Source organism: Anopheles coluzzii, chromosome 3 (assembly GCF_943734685.1).
Source record: "Anopheles coluzzii chromosome 3, AcolN3, whole genome shotgun sequence".
Classification (NCBI taxonomy): Eukaryota; Metazoa; Arthropoda; class Insecta; order Diptera; family Culicidae; genus Anopheles; species Anopheles coluzzii.
In genome coordinates, this window is record NC_064671.1 from 49,413,850 (window position 1) to 49,429,143 (window position 15,294).

The 15,294-nt window shown below is 38.5% G+C and overlaps 1 protein-coding gene across 1 annotated transcript in view; it reads left to right on the forward strand.

The window, feature by feature from the left end:
* LOC120955427 (60S ribosomal protein L24) overlaps positions 1–15,294 on the forward strand; it is a 245,605-nt gene that overhangs the window by 158,933 nt on the left and 71,378 nt on the right. The window lies entirely within an intron of this gene.

A 15,294-nucleotide genomic window follows, 5' to 3' on the forward strand; every position in this document is an offset into this window, starting at 1 on the left:
GGTCATCGCTAATTGCATATATGATGTTGGTAGAATTTGTTTGATGTTGTAGGCGACTGGATGAAGTGTGAAAAATTAAAATGACTTATTATTCGCACATGGATTAATCCAGCGCCAACCTCCAGAGAACATGATTGAGTTTCTCAGCGTCGTTCGCTTGTTGAGCCAACCGCTGACCCTCTTTACCAGACACGTGCTGTATTGTATCAAATGGGTGTGATAATTCGGTTAATTGTTTCCGAGTGATGTGCCTCCGGCCGTGACGTTTATTGTTGCGTTTGCTATTTTTGTGCTTGTTTTTTGTATCCTTTTTTAGATTTGGCAAGTTCAATGTACCATGGTTAAGAAATCCTGTGCCAGTGTGTTTAGTGAGCGTGAAATATTGTCCCCTACAGTAGTGAGTGTACTGCAAGGGTGGCCAAATCAGAGGAAGCAAAACGCATAAATGGAACGCAAAGCAAAAAAGGAACAAAAAATGTACGCTTACTTAACATTAGCTTCCGCATAAGCTGTTCGTTCTTCCGCTGTTGTCCCTAGGCAGAAGAAAGTACGAGTAAGGCATATCGTTCGGTATGCAGTTCTATTGAAAAGCATTCTTCTGTTCTGTGTGCAATGCAAGACATAGAAAATGTGCTAGAAGGTGGCAAACCTTTGCCCTGGACTGTGTTTAGCAGCTCAAACCCCGACAAGTGGATGGATTTGCACCATCACGAACAACGCTTGTGTCCCCTGCGTTCGGCAACTACTCCCGAAAATCTCGATAATGAAATTCATCTAATCTGCTTTACACGTTACACATCCCCTTCCGTGTCTGAGACTCAGCAGACGCGTTCTAGTGAAGTCAGTCCTGGTAAGTGCGTTGTTATTTGAACAGGGAGGGATACGAATGCCTGCCTCAGCAAGCATGTGTTGCAGGCAGCTTCCGTGCGCCGCAGCATGCCACTATCGGTCGATTACTTTGTTTACTGTGCGGAGAGGGTGTAAGGACAATGGTATTTTTTTATGCTTTCCCTTTTGCAATGCCTCACGCTTCATGTTGCACTTTTCGCAGTTGTTCGTCTAATTCGATAATGAGAGTGATTAGATTATAATCCTGTTTTGTTTATGTTCGCTTGCATGAGGCGGATCGTTGCAATATGCACAGGAAACACCAAAGCCGTGGAAAAACAGGCACATGAAATGTTGAACAGCTGTAATACCGTAAGTTTGCGTTATATCGTAGTGTGATTATAAATATATTGTATGAATTGTGCATTTATGAATATAGGGGAAGAGTGATCGTTACCAATCGTTGGCTGTAAGGAGTAAAAACTTTATTCGGAATCTTGTTGGCGTGAAGCAGAATTTGGTACCAGACTTCTCACCCAAACGTTTCCATTTCGGTACGGACGAGAATCGCTAATGTGTCGAGTAATCGGTACAGCCGGGCTAAACGATGGAAAACAGTAATTGAATCAAAAGGAACATTCATTCCTATTAGTGTCAACGGGCTTGAAAGGAATGTGTACGGTCTGTTGAGTGCTGTTAACAGGGTGCTGCTTATTTTTTGAAAGTTATTATCGATTGTGTACACTTGCTGGTGCTAGTTACAACTTAACATTCATTTAGAAGTATTACATCGTCCAGTGCGATGATTTATTGGTTTAAAGATCGGTCGCATTGGCGCATGATTACAAAGTTTTATGATGGTTATATGCAGTGTCAGCATGCAGGAGGGTAGAATTTGGGGCTAAGTTATGCTTGAATATTGTATCAAATATTAGAGAGTGGAAGGATTTAGTGTAGATCAATGCACATCTCAGCTGTCTTCGTTGACACTCCTTAGGTCCGCATTAGAGTCCTAGTGAAATTGAACTTGAATTGAATTGAATTGAATAAATTAAATGCATATCCTTGCGATTGTCCGGTGAAATAATCATGGTCAGCGAGGAATGGAATAAAGTACAAAACATCACTATTTAATTCACTATTTCAATATGTTTAAAAATCTAAATAGTTGGGAAATTGAATATCCTCTCTTTTGGTTTACGATAATCCACATTCTGATAAATATTCAATGAAATATAGCACAAAAAAACAACAAAATTTCACGTTCACTTTCACGCAAGGTCTAAAGCGACCGTTAGAGTGCTGACTATCCACCAAAAACCACGAAAAGCATTAAACATTCGTTTCATACTTTAATCCACGTTTTGCTTTTAATAACTCTAACAAACCATGTTATTGGTAAAATAAGCTGGATCTGTCTTTCAATGACAGAACAATACATTCGACTCATTATGGCGGGGGTTGGGAACGTTAGATGACGGCTTCCAACAGTTAGGGTATGATGTCTCCCTCTGTTGTAATTGAATAATGTTATGCTTTAACACCCGTGTATGCCGACAGTTTTCCAAGCTGAACGTTTTAAATATGATGATATGCAAGACTGTGACTGAAGTTCCTATTGATGTGATGCGAAAGCTTCAATCGAACGTCCAACGTATCATCAGCGAAATGGGTAAAGAAACAATCCGCTAGAATCTGGTGCTAGACGAGTGATTGAGGCGGAATAGAAGAGAAACACTATTCGTATGGTATCAGCAACGTTAATCTATGTGCTGGTTTGTTGAATTGTTTAAAATGTGTGTGTGTGTGTTTTTTAGAAACATATGCCAGTATCTTCTATCGCATTAGAGTAGCGGTGCTGGCATTGTTGTGATTTTCATTCGCTCGCCATTAGCGCGAACGTGTTTTTTGTACGTGCGTTTCCAGCCATATCTTGCGCTCGAGTTGAAAATATTAACCAAATGCCAGTTTGAAGAAGGGAGAACCATTTGATTGGCTTCGATTTAATTTCATTAGTTTTAATGCATTAGACCGGGCAATGATTCGTCCCGGCATTGTTGAAAGGTCGCGCGCGGCTCTGGCTGGCATGATCCGGCAGTAATGGGTAGACTCCAAAAAATTCCATGCGTCTTACCAAGCTTTGTACAGTGTACAGAATCCATCCCTTTTTATCGGCTACTTTGATGCCAATGGCAATGGCAGTGATTTTTTTTAAAAGAAAACAAAGAAATGCCGCAAGAAAATTGGCCTACCGTTTATTTACTCTCATGTAAGACGGGCGGAAGAGAGGGATTTTGTTTTTGGATGTTTGGATATATATGAAAGAAATAATTACACGTGCTATGCAACCAGTACACATTTTAAGTTTCACTACACATTCAATGGGGGCAGGCATCCCGGTGTTGTGTAACTTTCGCCAATTCATTGGCTTATTAAACCCTTATTAGGCAGGCAGGAAGGGATATTGGCCAGAAGGATGCTGTTTGTGTGTTTGGGTGTACGGTAACAAAGCAACGCTTGAGTCTGTCGGCTCAAGACACAAGAAAAAGCAAATGATAGCTTTGATGTTTGGTATCAAATAAGAAAACATTACTGTACCAACCCTACCCAGAACATGACACAGATGATGATGATGATGATGGTCGCCGTCTTGGCTTTTCCTAGGAGAGAAAGGAATACTTGCCTTACGCAGTGCGCCGGAGAAGGTGAAGCGGTGGAAGAAGAAAATTCTCTTCGGCAGTAAAAGCTTTTAAGGTCCATTTTCAAAAATTAATACCAATTTTCAACTATTTATAGATGGTCGATCCAATCGGTCGATGTTTGCCGGTCCTATCATTCTAGTGCCGTTGTTCTTTCGACAGGGAGGCAGGCAGAAGCGTTTATGAAAAAAAAACGCATATAAAAGTGAAGCTTCAAGTCTGATTTGATACTTTTTCTCTCCACATCTTGCCAACAACGGAGTAGAACAATCTCCCGTTGCCATGGGTTATGGACGAGAACCCGCTTACCGGGACCGTTGATAGAGAGAGGGTGACGAGATGATGCAGCATGTTTCACATCTAGGCACTAGTATGACGAACGAGTCGGCAAATATACCCGCACATTGTGTGTGTCCAATGATAGAGAGGTCGATCTAAATTGTACGGAAAGCAAAAGCCAAAAGCTAATAGAAAATTGATCCGCGCTAGAGAAAGATGGCGTAATGTGCATTTGCTTCGGGCTGGTATTGCTGTGGAGGCGGATTCAAATAATATATAATTAAAACTAAAAGCATTCTTTACAGTTGCGTTTGTATCATTGTGTACAGAAGAAGCATTTGGCTTTCAGGAGTGAATAGAAGCAGGAACAGTACACATATGTAATAAGCACTCTGCACCACAGGAAGCCGGTGGCGGTCGACCGTTTCGACTCGTGTGGTATGCAAAAATAATAAGAACAGTTGGTAAAGACCTTCAAACTGGGCGACTTTCCAAGCGGGTGACGAAGTTTGGATATCATTTTAATTTTTTTTAGATTTTTGAGTTGATTTAGTTTCTTTTGCTAGCTGTTGTGAAGTTAATGGTTGAAGCATTTGTTATTTTGATTGGTTCTAATGCTGCAGACACTCTTAATCTTCTTTCAAACTGTCGGGCGTCAAGCTAGAGTTAGTAGTTGAAATTTATAAAAAAAATAAAAATAAAATAAAAGTAGATGTTTTGTCGCCAACCAAACAGTGTGGATCGGTCCTGTAGTATAGTCGACTAATCCTTGCAACATGCCCGTTATGGGTTCAATCTTTATGCCCCCTGACTATCCTGCTATGAGTACATAAGCAAAACACAAACAACCAAGCTCGTTAGTAGCTTGGGCAGGCCTATACAGACTAAGTGCCAAATAAAAAGAAGCAGAAAAAAATGAAATTGCTTCAATGTTGTAAATGGTTATATTGACCTTTATTGGTTTGTTCGAATAAAGGTGTGTATTTTTACATTTTGGCCAGAACATGAAGAAAAATTACGATAGTCTTCCACTTTAAAAACTAAATTGATGCTCAGAAAGATTATCTATCGAATGGCATCATGACATTTAAATCTTAGCTTGCGAACTGGTCACGATATTTGCCACATGTCGTATATTTCCATTAACAGCACTTTTTGGAAAACATTTTATTAAAATTAAACAAATTGTTTTGTAAGTATATGGTTTTAATATATAAATTCATTTCATCCTACGAGTAGAACTCAACCACACAAACAGGGTTCGTATTGATGTTGTATACGAAGTATGCCACACATTAATGGTAGCTTGAATGTAGAGATACTATTCGAAAAGGCACCAGGACAGCTCGAGTAGACAAGCAAGACCATATTTTCTCAAAACCGCACCCAAGTGTACCGTACCGAGGATATCAAATGTCAACCCCTTTTGCCTCTGTGTTCTGTTGCTTTGCTAGCCGAATGATTTCGGATAGTAGCAGCAGCAGCAGCAGCCGGGTGTAAGACATGCTGAGCAAACTCTGGCTGTTAACGGAAGTTTTTGTTTGTTTTGATATTTGCTAAAAATATCATATTTTCTTCCCTACCGTGTTACAGTACCGCGGATAGATCGCACTACAATACAGGGTTGGGTAAATGGTACAGTGTAGTACGATAAAGGATGTTCAGGGGCGCACTGCTCCTGAGGGAATACAAGCTAATGTGCCTTTGCTGAAAAATCCTTTTTGTGTTATGGGCCAGTGTGCTCTTAAATTCATCTGCTGGTTGTTGTGAAGCTAACATTAATGTAAAATAGCGAGGAATAATGGCATCCAAATATACGAATAGCATCATTTTCAGATAAACGGTTTAAAGTTGCAGACCAAACCAAAAAGAAGGATGTATGGCTTACGTTACCGGTATTAACCCAATTGAGGTGGAAAAGGCCCAGGAAGGCCCAGGACCAGGCTAGGTAGTGAAAATGAAAGAACTAATAACCATTGCACCTAAAACATTGACATGCAGTGTAGTAACGGTTTGGTTGGGAAATCCATCAAAATAAGATCGGAAGCATCAGTAGGGCCTAGCAACCGGGGACACATCGCCAGTTGCCATCATGCTTAGCCGTCGCTATGGAGGTTTTGAAGTGTTATTTTTCCATTCAAACCTTCCATATTGACATAACGCATTGTGCATTTGACATTTTCCACGTGGATCATATAGTAGAAAGGTTTTCCGCGCCGGTGGTCCTTGCGGTACGAGTTTGGAAGCGGAAATGTGATCTTATTTCTTCGTGTGCGCTTGGCGTATTGATTTCAATTGAGTGGTGTTGTATGCGGTTGCCAGTTTGTGTTAGTTTCAGCCCAACCACATTTTAGGATGTGTAGCACAGCCATCGCTGTGGGGGGTTGTAATAGGTAAGGTTAATTATCGCATCCATGCCCAACTACGTTCCTCTTTACGCTCACAATTCTGCGGAAGTTTGTGATAACTTATCGCGTGCAACGAAGATCCGCACGTAAAAAATGATGGACAGAATCACACTTTTTTCTGTCAGTTTCGGTAGCTGCTTTTCCTTTGCTCTGTTAGCCCTATCTTGGTGCCTGGGGTTGAACTTATCAAGATATGATTTACAATCAACTTAAGTCTCGTTATGATCGCACGCTATCGCTGTGTTTTACTACGGCACTAGGCTGTATAGCAGTGGGATAAAATTGCAATTAATTTTTTCACACTCTACTCTCTCTCTCTACCGCTGAACATCCAGTGCATGTTTGTTATTTAAAAAAAAATGCTTTTTCATTAGAGCAATTCATCAGGCGCTGCAATTTGATGGCTCAATTTGTTGCCAACTGTTGCGTGGTGCTTATTTATCGTCTCTTCGATAGGTAGAGACATGGAGGGAACATTAAAGTGATCATTTGCAGTGCAATGAAAAGTGCATTAGTAAACAACGTCATATTTCGCATGGCTGGTTTGGTAGATACCAGCTTATTGCATTTTTATCGTCTGGGAGTGTTTGTACCAAAATAATTTTGTTGTTTATGTCACTTTTGCGGTCCCGTGGTACGGTCGTTAACTCGCACGACTTATCAACTTGCGCGTCGTTTGTTCAAGTCTCGTATAGACTATCTCCCATAGCAAGGGCTGACTATCCGGCTGCCTGCTTCAATGGGCCGGTATGACGGTAAAAAGAAAAATATCACGATAGTTATATCTTTTTTAGAATATATAACGCGAATCATGTTTAGGATGTAGACACTTTAAGATGAATTGATTCTTTAAGATGAACATTTTGAACTCTTGTTGTGGGAACATTTTTGTTGCAAGAGTAAAAAATCGATTTGTTTCACGTGTATTTGTTGCAGAAACATGTTCGGGCTAGTCTGCATACCACAAAGGATATAACATGATTTTAACTTAATTTTAAAATATTTTTATTATGAGCTACGTGAACATTTTTGCAATAAATAGAAACATTTGGAAATGTTGCAATTGAACAAATGTTGCTGCAATTCATCCTCACATCCATCCTTCAATTCATTCTCAAGTAGTTTTTATAGGATTCCAACATTTTTGGATGCAGGAATATTATTGAGTTACAGACACATGTCGGACAAATGTATGTTTACCTCGTAAACCGTAGTCTGTTTTGTCTGGACAGGTTGGATTGTACGAATGACACCTGTTTTGCTTTCATTGGTAATATAATTCTAGAAAAATAGATCTTTTTGGAACTATTTGATGAATAGTTTCGTAAGTTTTTGGAACATCATATAAAGCAAACACCCGAACGGTGAACCTTCTTGGTTTATTCAAGGCTTTCGATCTAGAATTATTTTTTATCTGGGCTAACGAAGACTGTTATGAGTAGTACAACAGTAGTTTTTGAGATAAAGACAAAGGATAAAGCTTACTCATTGAAAGCAAAGGTTAAATTTTGACTAAAAACGGTATGTGGTATGAAGTGGTATGATTCAATCCTTTCAGATTCGATTAAAATTAACATCTTTTTAGACAAACCTTACAAACAAACAAATTTAGTGTAGATAACTGTTTCATTTGTTTGAGTTTTGTAGAATTAAAGTTTCAATTATATTTGTACATTCTACAACAGCCTAGCTTGCCCCTGAAAATAGGTTACAATTAATAAATCATTTGAAATAAAAAAAATACTTACATAAGGTATAGAAACTCCACTCCATGATAAAAATAAAACAAAAATTTAAACGTATCGCAATTACGCAAAAATATTGGAACATATTTTAATGCATTGCAAACTCACGTAGGGGAAGGTAGGTAAAGACGGACACGCTAAGGGAAATGGTAAAAATCTAGAGATATATAAGTGCAACGACCATGAAAATGTGCATTCCTTCACTCATGTTTTATAAGAAAATGTGTTAAAACTTTTAAGTTTCCACCAATGGTCCGTTTTTTTCATGAATGAAAAACATGATTTTTTCATGCAGTTTTGAAATGTTTGAAATGTGTTTGAAATAAGATCGACACCTATAAAAAAACGATAGAAATTGAAGAGGTTTATAGTATTTTAACATATCCGATTGCTTTCCATATCATAGTACGTACAAAACCCAATTCTAGGCTAATTGTAACGACGGTTCAATTAGCCATGAATTTTGAAATTCATTCAGCCATGAATTTAGAAATTGTAAGCGGCGCTTGCAATATAGCGTAGAATGCAGCATCTAAAGCATTATTGAAATATCGCACACTTACTGCTGACGTTGCTCCAGCTTACAAAACAACGGTCTAGAGCTTCCTTTTAGGAAATTACTCCGCGAAAAGTCTACGACTTCAGTATTTTTTGAGGGACTTGTTAATAGTTTAAGCTTTTTTCCACCATGTCAAAATTCAACATTTGATACTTGTAATCCCATAGAATTTCTCACCTCTTCCTGAACGATGCCTCATTTTTTTTTTGCTTAAACTGTCCAAGTCGTGACAAGATATTGGATTTCATGAAGCGCCTCATCAGCGTCGAGCGAGTAATAGCATAACGAATGGCTACTATTTTGACCGGAGTTTAATTTCTCACTTATTTCAATACTTTCCCTAGTTGCTGATTGGTTTATAGCTTCGGAATACTCTTATTTAAGGTATTTAATGAAATCTATTCATCGCCAATTGATATAAGAAGTAAAATAAATCAATAAATTCGGTGTCCAGCTTTCCGTTCAACAAAGTGTCCGTCTTTCCCGCTTTGGTGTCAGGATGTTTAAACCACCAGAAAACAATATTTTGTATGGCTTTCATTGCTCATTTTTTCGCCAGTTTTTTCATTAATGATCACGACAACTCATTCATGAAATAAAACTTGCGGAAATATAAACAATACAAGTTGTAGAGCTTAAGATCTGCAGTAGTCAAATTAGATCCACAACGGTGCACACGATTGAAAATTTATTTTTTTCGTGGATTTAAACAATTTTGCATATATTATGCCAAAAATGTTTTCAAATGTGTTGTTTAACTATAATTTAGGATGCTGCATTGTTGTTTTTTCGAAAATTAGCTTTTTCATGCATTTATGAAAAGTGTCCATCTTACCCGCAGTGTCCGTCTTTACCTACCTTCCCCTACTTTAAATGATTTAGTAGAGTTCCGTCAAATATTACCACCGGAGGCCTCCTTGGACTCATGATCCGCCACAGATTGTGATAATGTACTAATGTAATAGAGCAAATGAGTATTACTGTAAGCATGTTGCAATCAACTGACTTGTTAATTCAATCGAATTTAAGGAGAAAGTGAGCCTAATTAATTTATTTCTGTTTTTTTTATTATTGTCATATCAAGATTACAATTTTGTCATATTTCACTTAATAACAGTGAGAAAAACGTAATGCAATGTCGTTTGCTAAATTTATGCTGTCAGTTTTGCTTCTGTTTTCACATTCTTATTAACGCATCAATCAATGGGATGCTTATGCGTGGAACTGCATCGAAATGTATTTTTAAGTGCAACAACACATGCATAGAAAAGATAAAATAAACAAAATGTAGCAGGGAGCCACATTAGCGCCACCCTGCCATATTGTTATGTGCTCTTTTTGAACTTGAAGCTTCAAAAAGCCGACAAAAGAATACCACCGTAACCGCAATATATTCCAGCCCACCGAATAAATCAATACGATACTACACTGTTAAATGGATAGCCGAGCGCGATTCGAAACCACAAAAAAAATCCGTGTTTACTTTTTTTACATTCTCACACCATGCCTGTTGTCGGTGCCGTTCTTTAGCGCCGAAGGAGAATGCTGTAGAAAATGGTTGTTGTGAGTGTTGAATGTTTAACTACTGAAAAGTGATTTTCTTCACTGCGACAGCTTCAAGTTTTTTTGTTGCTCCTTTCACTCTAGGATCACAAACACAAGTCTGACACAGCGTAAAGTATGGGGCAGATGCAAATAGGAACTGAAAACCCGGCGGTTGGGCTGGGCTGCGGTTGGCAGGCAGCACACACAAGTGTCTACTTTTAAATGTGCCGCTTGGTACATAAATTGAAGTAAAAAAAAACAACCATCGTCACCGCGCAGGGACATTCTTTGAAAGGAATTTATTTTACACTCTCCATACGCAGCTCGATACGTAAAGGCGCGCTATGTGTATCGATGCTTGTGTTCACATTATACTCTATCGAAATGTTTAAATCGAGCAGGAAAAAAGTAGTGCATCAATCATTCAGTGGCATGTAAACTTATTTATATAAGAGATGAGATATTTAAATAATTAAAAAAGAGTGAGAAAAAACCCTTTAGCTTATGTCGCATTACTCATGTTAAAACAAAAGTTATAAAAAATATTGTTTTTCATAAGAAAGGTGATTTTTATGATTATGCAATTGATGCAATTATTAAACGTTTAATTAAACTCAAATATATCCCAGGTATGAAGGCTCATCAAATAATGCTTCATAATTTCTTTTTCGAAAGACTTTCATGTCACGGATGTGATCATACATTTTATTGTCCCAAAGGATACGGATCTTTCTGCAGTAAATTTTTGAGTTACGCAATATTTTTTGTTTTTTTTTTACTAGTAAACAACATAGGGACGGTTTGGTGGTCTTAACTTAACACATGCCCGTCATGGGTTCGAGCCCCGAATAGACCGTGCCCCCATGCGTAGGACAGGCTATCCTGCTATGGTAACAATAAGTCACTGAAAGCCAAGCTCACTTCACTAGTGGGCACGAAGGCAGGCCTTGACCGACGACGGTTGTTGTGCCAAAGAAAAAAAAATTAACATTAATGTGCTGATTTCGTGAGCTTTTCATTATGTAAGAACAATTCTTCAAAATATTCATTCACAATAGTATCATGAATACTCAGTAATAAATCAGTATATCCTCAATAAGGATCAAAACTGTGCAGAAATGTTAAAAAAAACTAAACAGTTGAAATCAGTCATTATATTGACACGTTGGAACGACAGAGTCACTTAATTGTTCACCTAAACAATTAATTTATAGTAAAAAAAAATATTTCGATTGGTTTCAATTTCAACTTACATCAATTTATTCCATAATAGATGTACTTAACTAGATGCAAGCAATTACTCAGGACATTGACCAGATAAATTACTAATGCAACTTATTGATCTTGACATCATGGCAGAAAAACCCATAGAAAAATGTTAAAACAATTGTTTACGATAAAATTGCTCTGCAATGATTATCGTTGTATTGCTTTTGATCCAAAAATATCCCAATAAAGAGAGTCTAGGCGCATCAACTAGATTTAGCTTGCAGGCCACACTTAGCCCATGGGCCGTACCTTGAGTCAAAATGGAACAATTTGCTCTAAAAGGTGTCCAATATGGAAAATCGTATCTGTTTCAATTCTTATTAGTCGAGAACCGCGTAATTCTCAACGCTTAATCGCGTTAGAATAAGCTCGAGCAGTCTGTTCAAAATTGATTAAATTTTAACAGTAGTTGTTACGTCTTACTAGCAACTGGAATAGTCGGCACTATGTAAACTTTAATATCATAAAGAAATAGTTTGAATTTGAAATAGTTTTTTTCTCCAAAGTTTGTCCTTAAAAAATGGTCCTGCAGCTTAGGTTAAAGGTCAATTTTATTCTATTGCACTTAAAACTTTATTGATCGTAGACCGTTTTCGCTGGTTGAACAATATTTTAAAATAAAATGACGTTTTTTGGTACAGAACAATTGCTTCCTTTACGACCCTTGGCCTAAGACATCAATTGCACGTGGCTCCATTGGCTCCATTGTCGTTTGTATTTCTTCATCCAATGATGTATCAACAGGCTCGTGTTCTCCGTTGCAGCAAGTTCAATGATGGTGGTTTGATTTACGATCTTCATAAACTCCACTTTCCTGCTCTGTTCTTTGTTGTGCCGTCTAATGCATTTCGTGACGATAGGTTTGGTTGTTTCGGTTAGCAGTTGAAAGAGCGATTGCTTTCGAAAGCCTGGCGGGGCTCGAAGTGTGGCCATTAACAGCTTCTTCGCTAACAATCTTTGTTTGCCGGGGGTTTGACTGAGACTGAGTAATGCCTTTTTGCCAGGGAAATTGTGACGATTTCCCTCTGGTTGCAGTTACAGCAGCTGACAAATCAGATCGGCCACGAGAGTCCCAAATGCCATCCCAAGCGACGAACCGAACAATTGGTATTCTCTTATAATGGATGGCATTGTTTCAAGGGTGCTTGATTTGAGTTGCTGCTTTATATCCTGGCTTTATGTAATTGTTACCATGTGTAGAACACACTGGTATACAGATATGTTACAACTATGCACAATTTCAGCGTAAGATTGTAGATTATTTCAACTAGTTTGAAAAATGTACTATATGCACAAATATTAACATGCTAACTTCCAAGAACAGCATCCATTTTTTAGAGAATATTTTGGTACAGTCAACAGCTGATGTTTCAAACTTAAAACTAGTGTTTAAATATCTTTTTTCATAAAGACCTTACTCAAACAATGGCTATATAAATACAAACCAAATATCGCTCGCGCGCTACTCGTGTTCCCGTGGAACGTGGAACTGGGGAACTGCATTCGGCTACGGTAGAATTGCTGAATGTGCTATAAAATAGAGTGCTTTCATGGGTATTATTTGAGATGGTTTTTCCACTTCTCATTAAGTTGTTCCCTTTTTCATCTTTTCTTAACTGTTGGCCCAGCGTTGCCCCTTTCCCGGGCATCACGACCGGGCCCGCTGGTCCTGCAATTCATCCCTTTTGGCAGTGTCTACCGCCATTTGTGGCTACCGAATTGCACGACACATCCATCCATTAGGCGGGTCGCTGTGTTTGTTGACTTATTTCTTCATTATGTTTCTGATTTTCACCTACCGCTGCCTCTTTTTCATCGCATTTCACATTCTGTATGACTGTTTCGATCTCCATCATATGCGTTTACTTTTTGGGTGATAATTTTACTACCGCTTTTCACGGTGCTGCTGATCAAGGTTGACGACGGCCGCCCGGAAAAAAGAGGAAACGGGGTAGTAGCGGAAATGGGTCGCGGTGTTATTCTTTCTAGTCGCTTTTTATTTGGTTTTGTTCCTTGTTTTCAAACGTGTGACCGAGGTTCTGTGTGAACTCTAATGGAAATGGGCAATTTTCGGGTGCGTAGGATGATAGTTCAATGGCGTAGGCCGTAGAACAGCGCAGGCCGGGCGGAAAGGAATCACATTAACACATCTATTAAGCGGCGTTGGCAGTGATAGAGTCAAATAAAAGTGGTGATTGGTAGAAGTGACGAAGGTTTTAACTGATTGGTTTTACAATCGGTAAGAAATGTATTTTAAAATGCTAAAAGATGATTCATGCACTGATGGGAAACAGGCTGGAATCCGGTGGTAGAAACGCTCAATGTAGTTCCAATAGTCAATATCAGAGCACGGTTGTTCTTAGGTAAACAAGAAATGGTGTGATTAGTGACGGTTTTGCTTTAGAGGTGGTGAATGCGAAGCGTTTTGGATTATTTTGTATTTTAAAAGTATTTAGGAAAAAAGTTTAAGTTTTGAAAGGTGCAAATCAGGTTGTCATTTCTATTGTTTTCTTATGCTATGCTATTAAGTGAATAAATTTTCGGCAAATAATCAGTGGCTGATTTAGGGTATCGGGGGCTCTAAGCGCTAAAAGAAGTTGAGGCCCCCTGTTGGTGTCGAGCGAGGGAGGGGAATATTGTATTTGGCTTTGTTTCAAACTCACCGTAATGATTTGCTGGCTGGAGCTTATGATCCTTCGACTACCCATAAAGTTTATTTATTTATTTATTTATTTATTTATTAATAATTTCATTTATTTATTAATAATTTCATTTATTTATTAATAATTTCATTTATTTATTTAGGTATTCAACACTTAATCCCTAACTTATTTCTCTAACATCTGCCTTAATTCGGTGTCGCTAAAATTGGAAATTAATACAAAATTCTCTTTGAATGTGTTAGTCGTTAAATTATAATCAAAGTGATAAGACCATGTATTGAATTGCCTTGTCATAGCTACTAACGGCCACCAACAAGCAAGTTTTGAGAGCGAAGAGGTCTCGAAGGCTCGTAGATGTTGCTCTTCTCGAAGAAACAACATCTAATTTGTTTTTAGACGAATATTTTAGCAACAAACCTGAAAACGGTCTTCTTGCGTTTATAGGCCAAGCAGAAGGCAACGCAAGCGATAACTTGGCATGGCTGTAAGTCCTATGAATTGGTCCCATTATAAAGCAAGTTTTTGTATATTTCCGTTGTATGCCTCTATTGTGTTGAGCATCGTAGTGGAATTCGGGAACCAAAATACTGAGCAGTACATCGCCCACCAGCACACAAGACAAGTAAAAAACGACATAAGACTTAAGACATAACTACATTATCGGAATTGTCGAAAGATAAAACCTAGTAACTTGTATGCCTTGTTAACAGTGTTGTCAATATGTAAACGGAAATTTAAACTTGAGTAGAGTGTAACACCTAGATCACAAACTTCCTGATGATCATCCAACACGCTGCCTAATAACGAATAATTATACTTGATCGTTTTTTAAGTCTATGAAACGATATAATAAAAAAAAATATCTAGATCATTTTTAGACACCAAGTACCAAACACCAAGTATGACTCTCTTCGTCCATGAGGCCCCAATTGGGCACAGAAGTTCTCGATGAGACTACTGTAGACACTGTTGTATGTGCTGTAATTACCATCCACGGGGCCCCTAAATTGACGGGCCCCCCGCGGCCGCTCAGTCAGCGTACCGTTAAATTCGCCACTGCAAATAATTTATCGTGTGATACTTATTCAGCCGTACCGGCGAACTCGTTCGTTCCTGGGAACGTTCGCCGCGACGCCCATTTTCACTCATTTCATAGCCATCTAGATCAAAAATTAGAAAACCGTATAGATTTTGTACTGGCCAACCTAGTGGTACAACCCTGTCCACTCATGAGCAACGAATGTTTCTCGTCGAACGAGTTCGCCGGTACGGCTGATTGTACTTACGCTCATGCTTGAT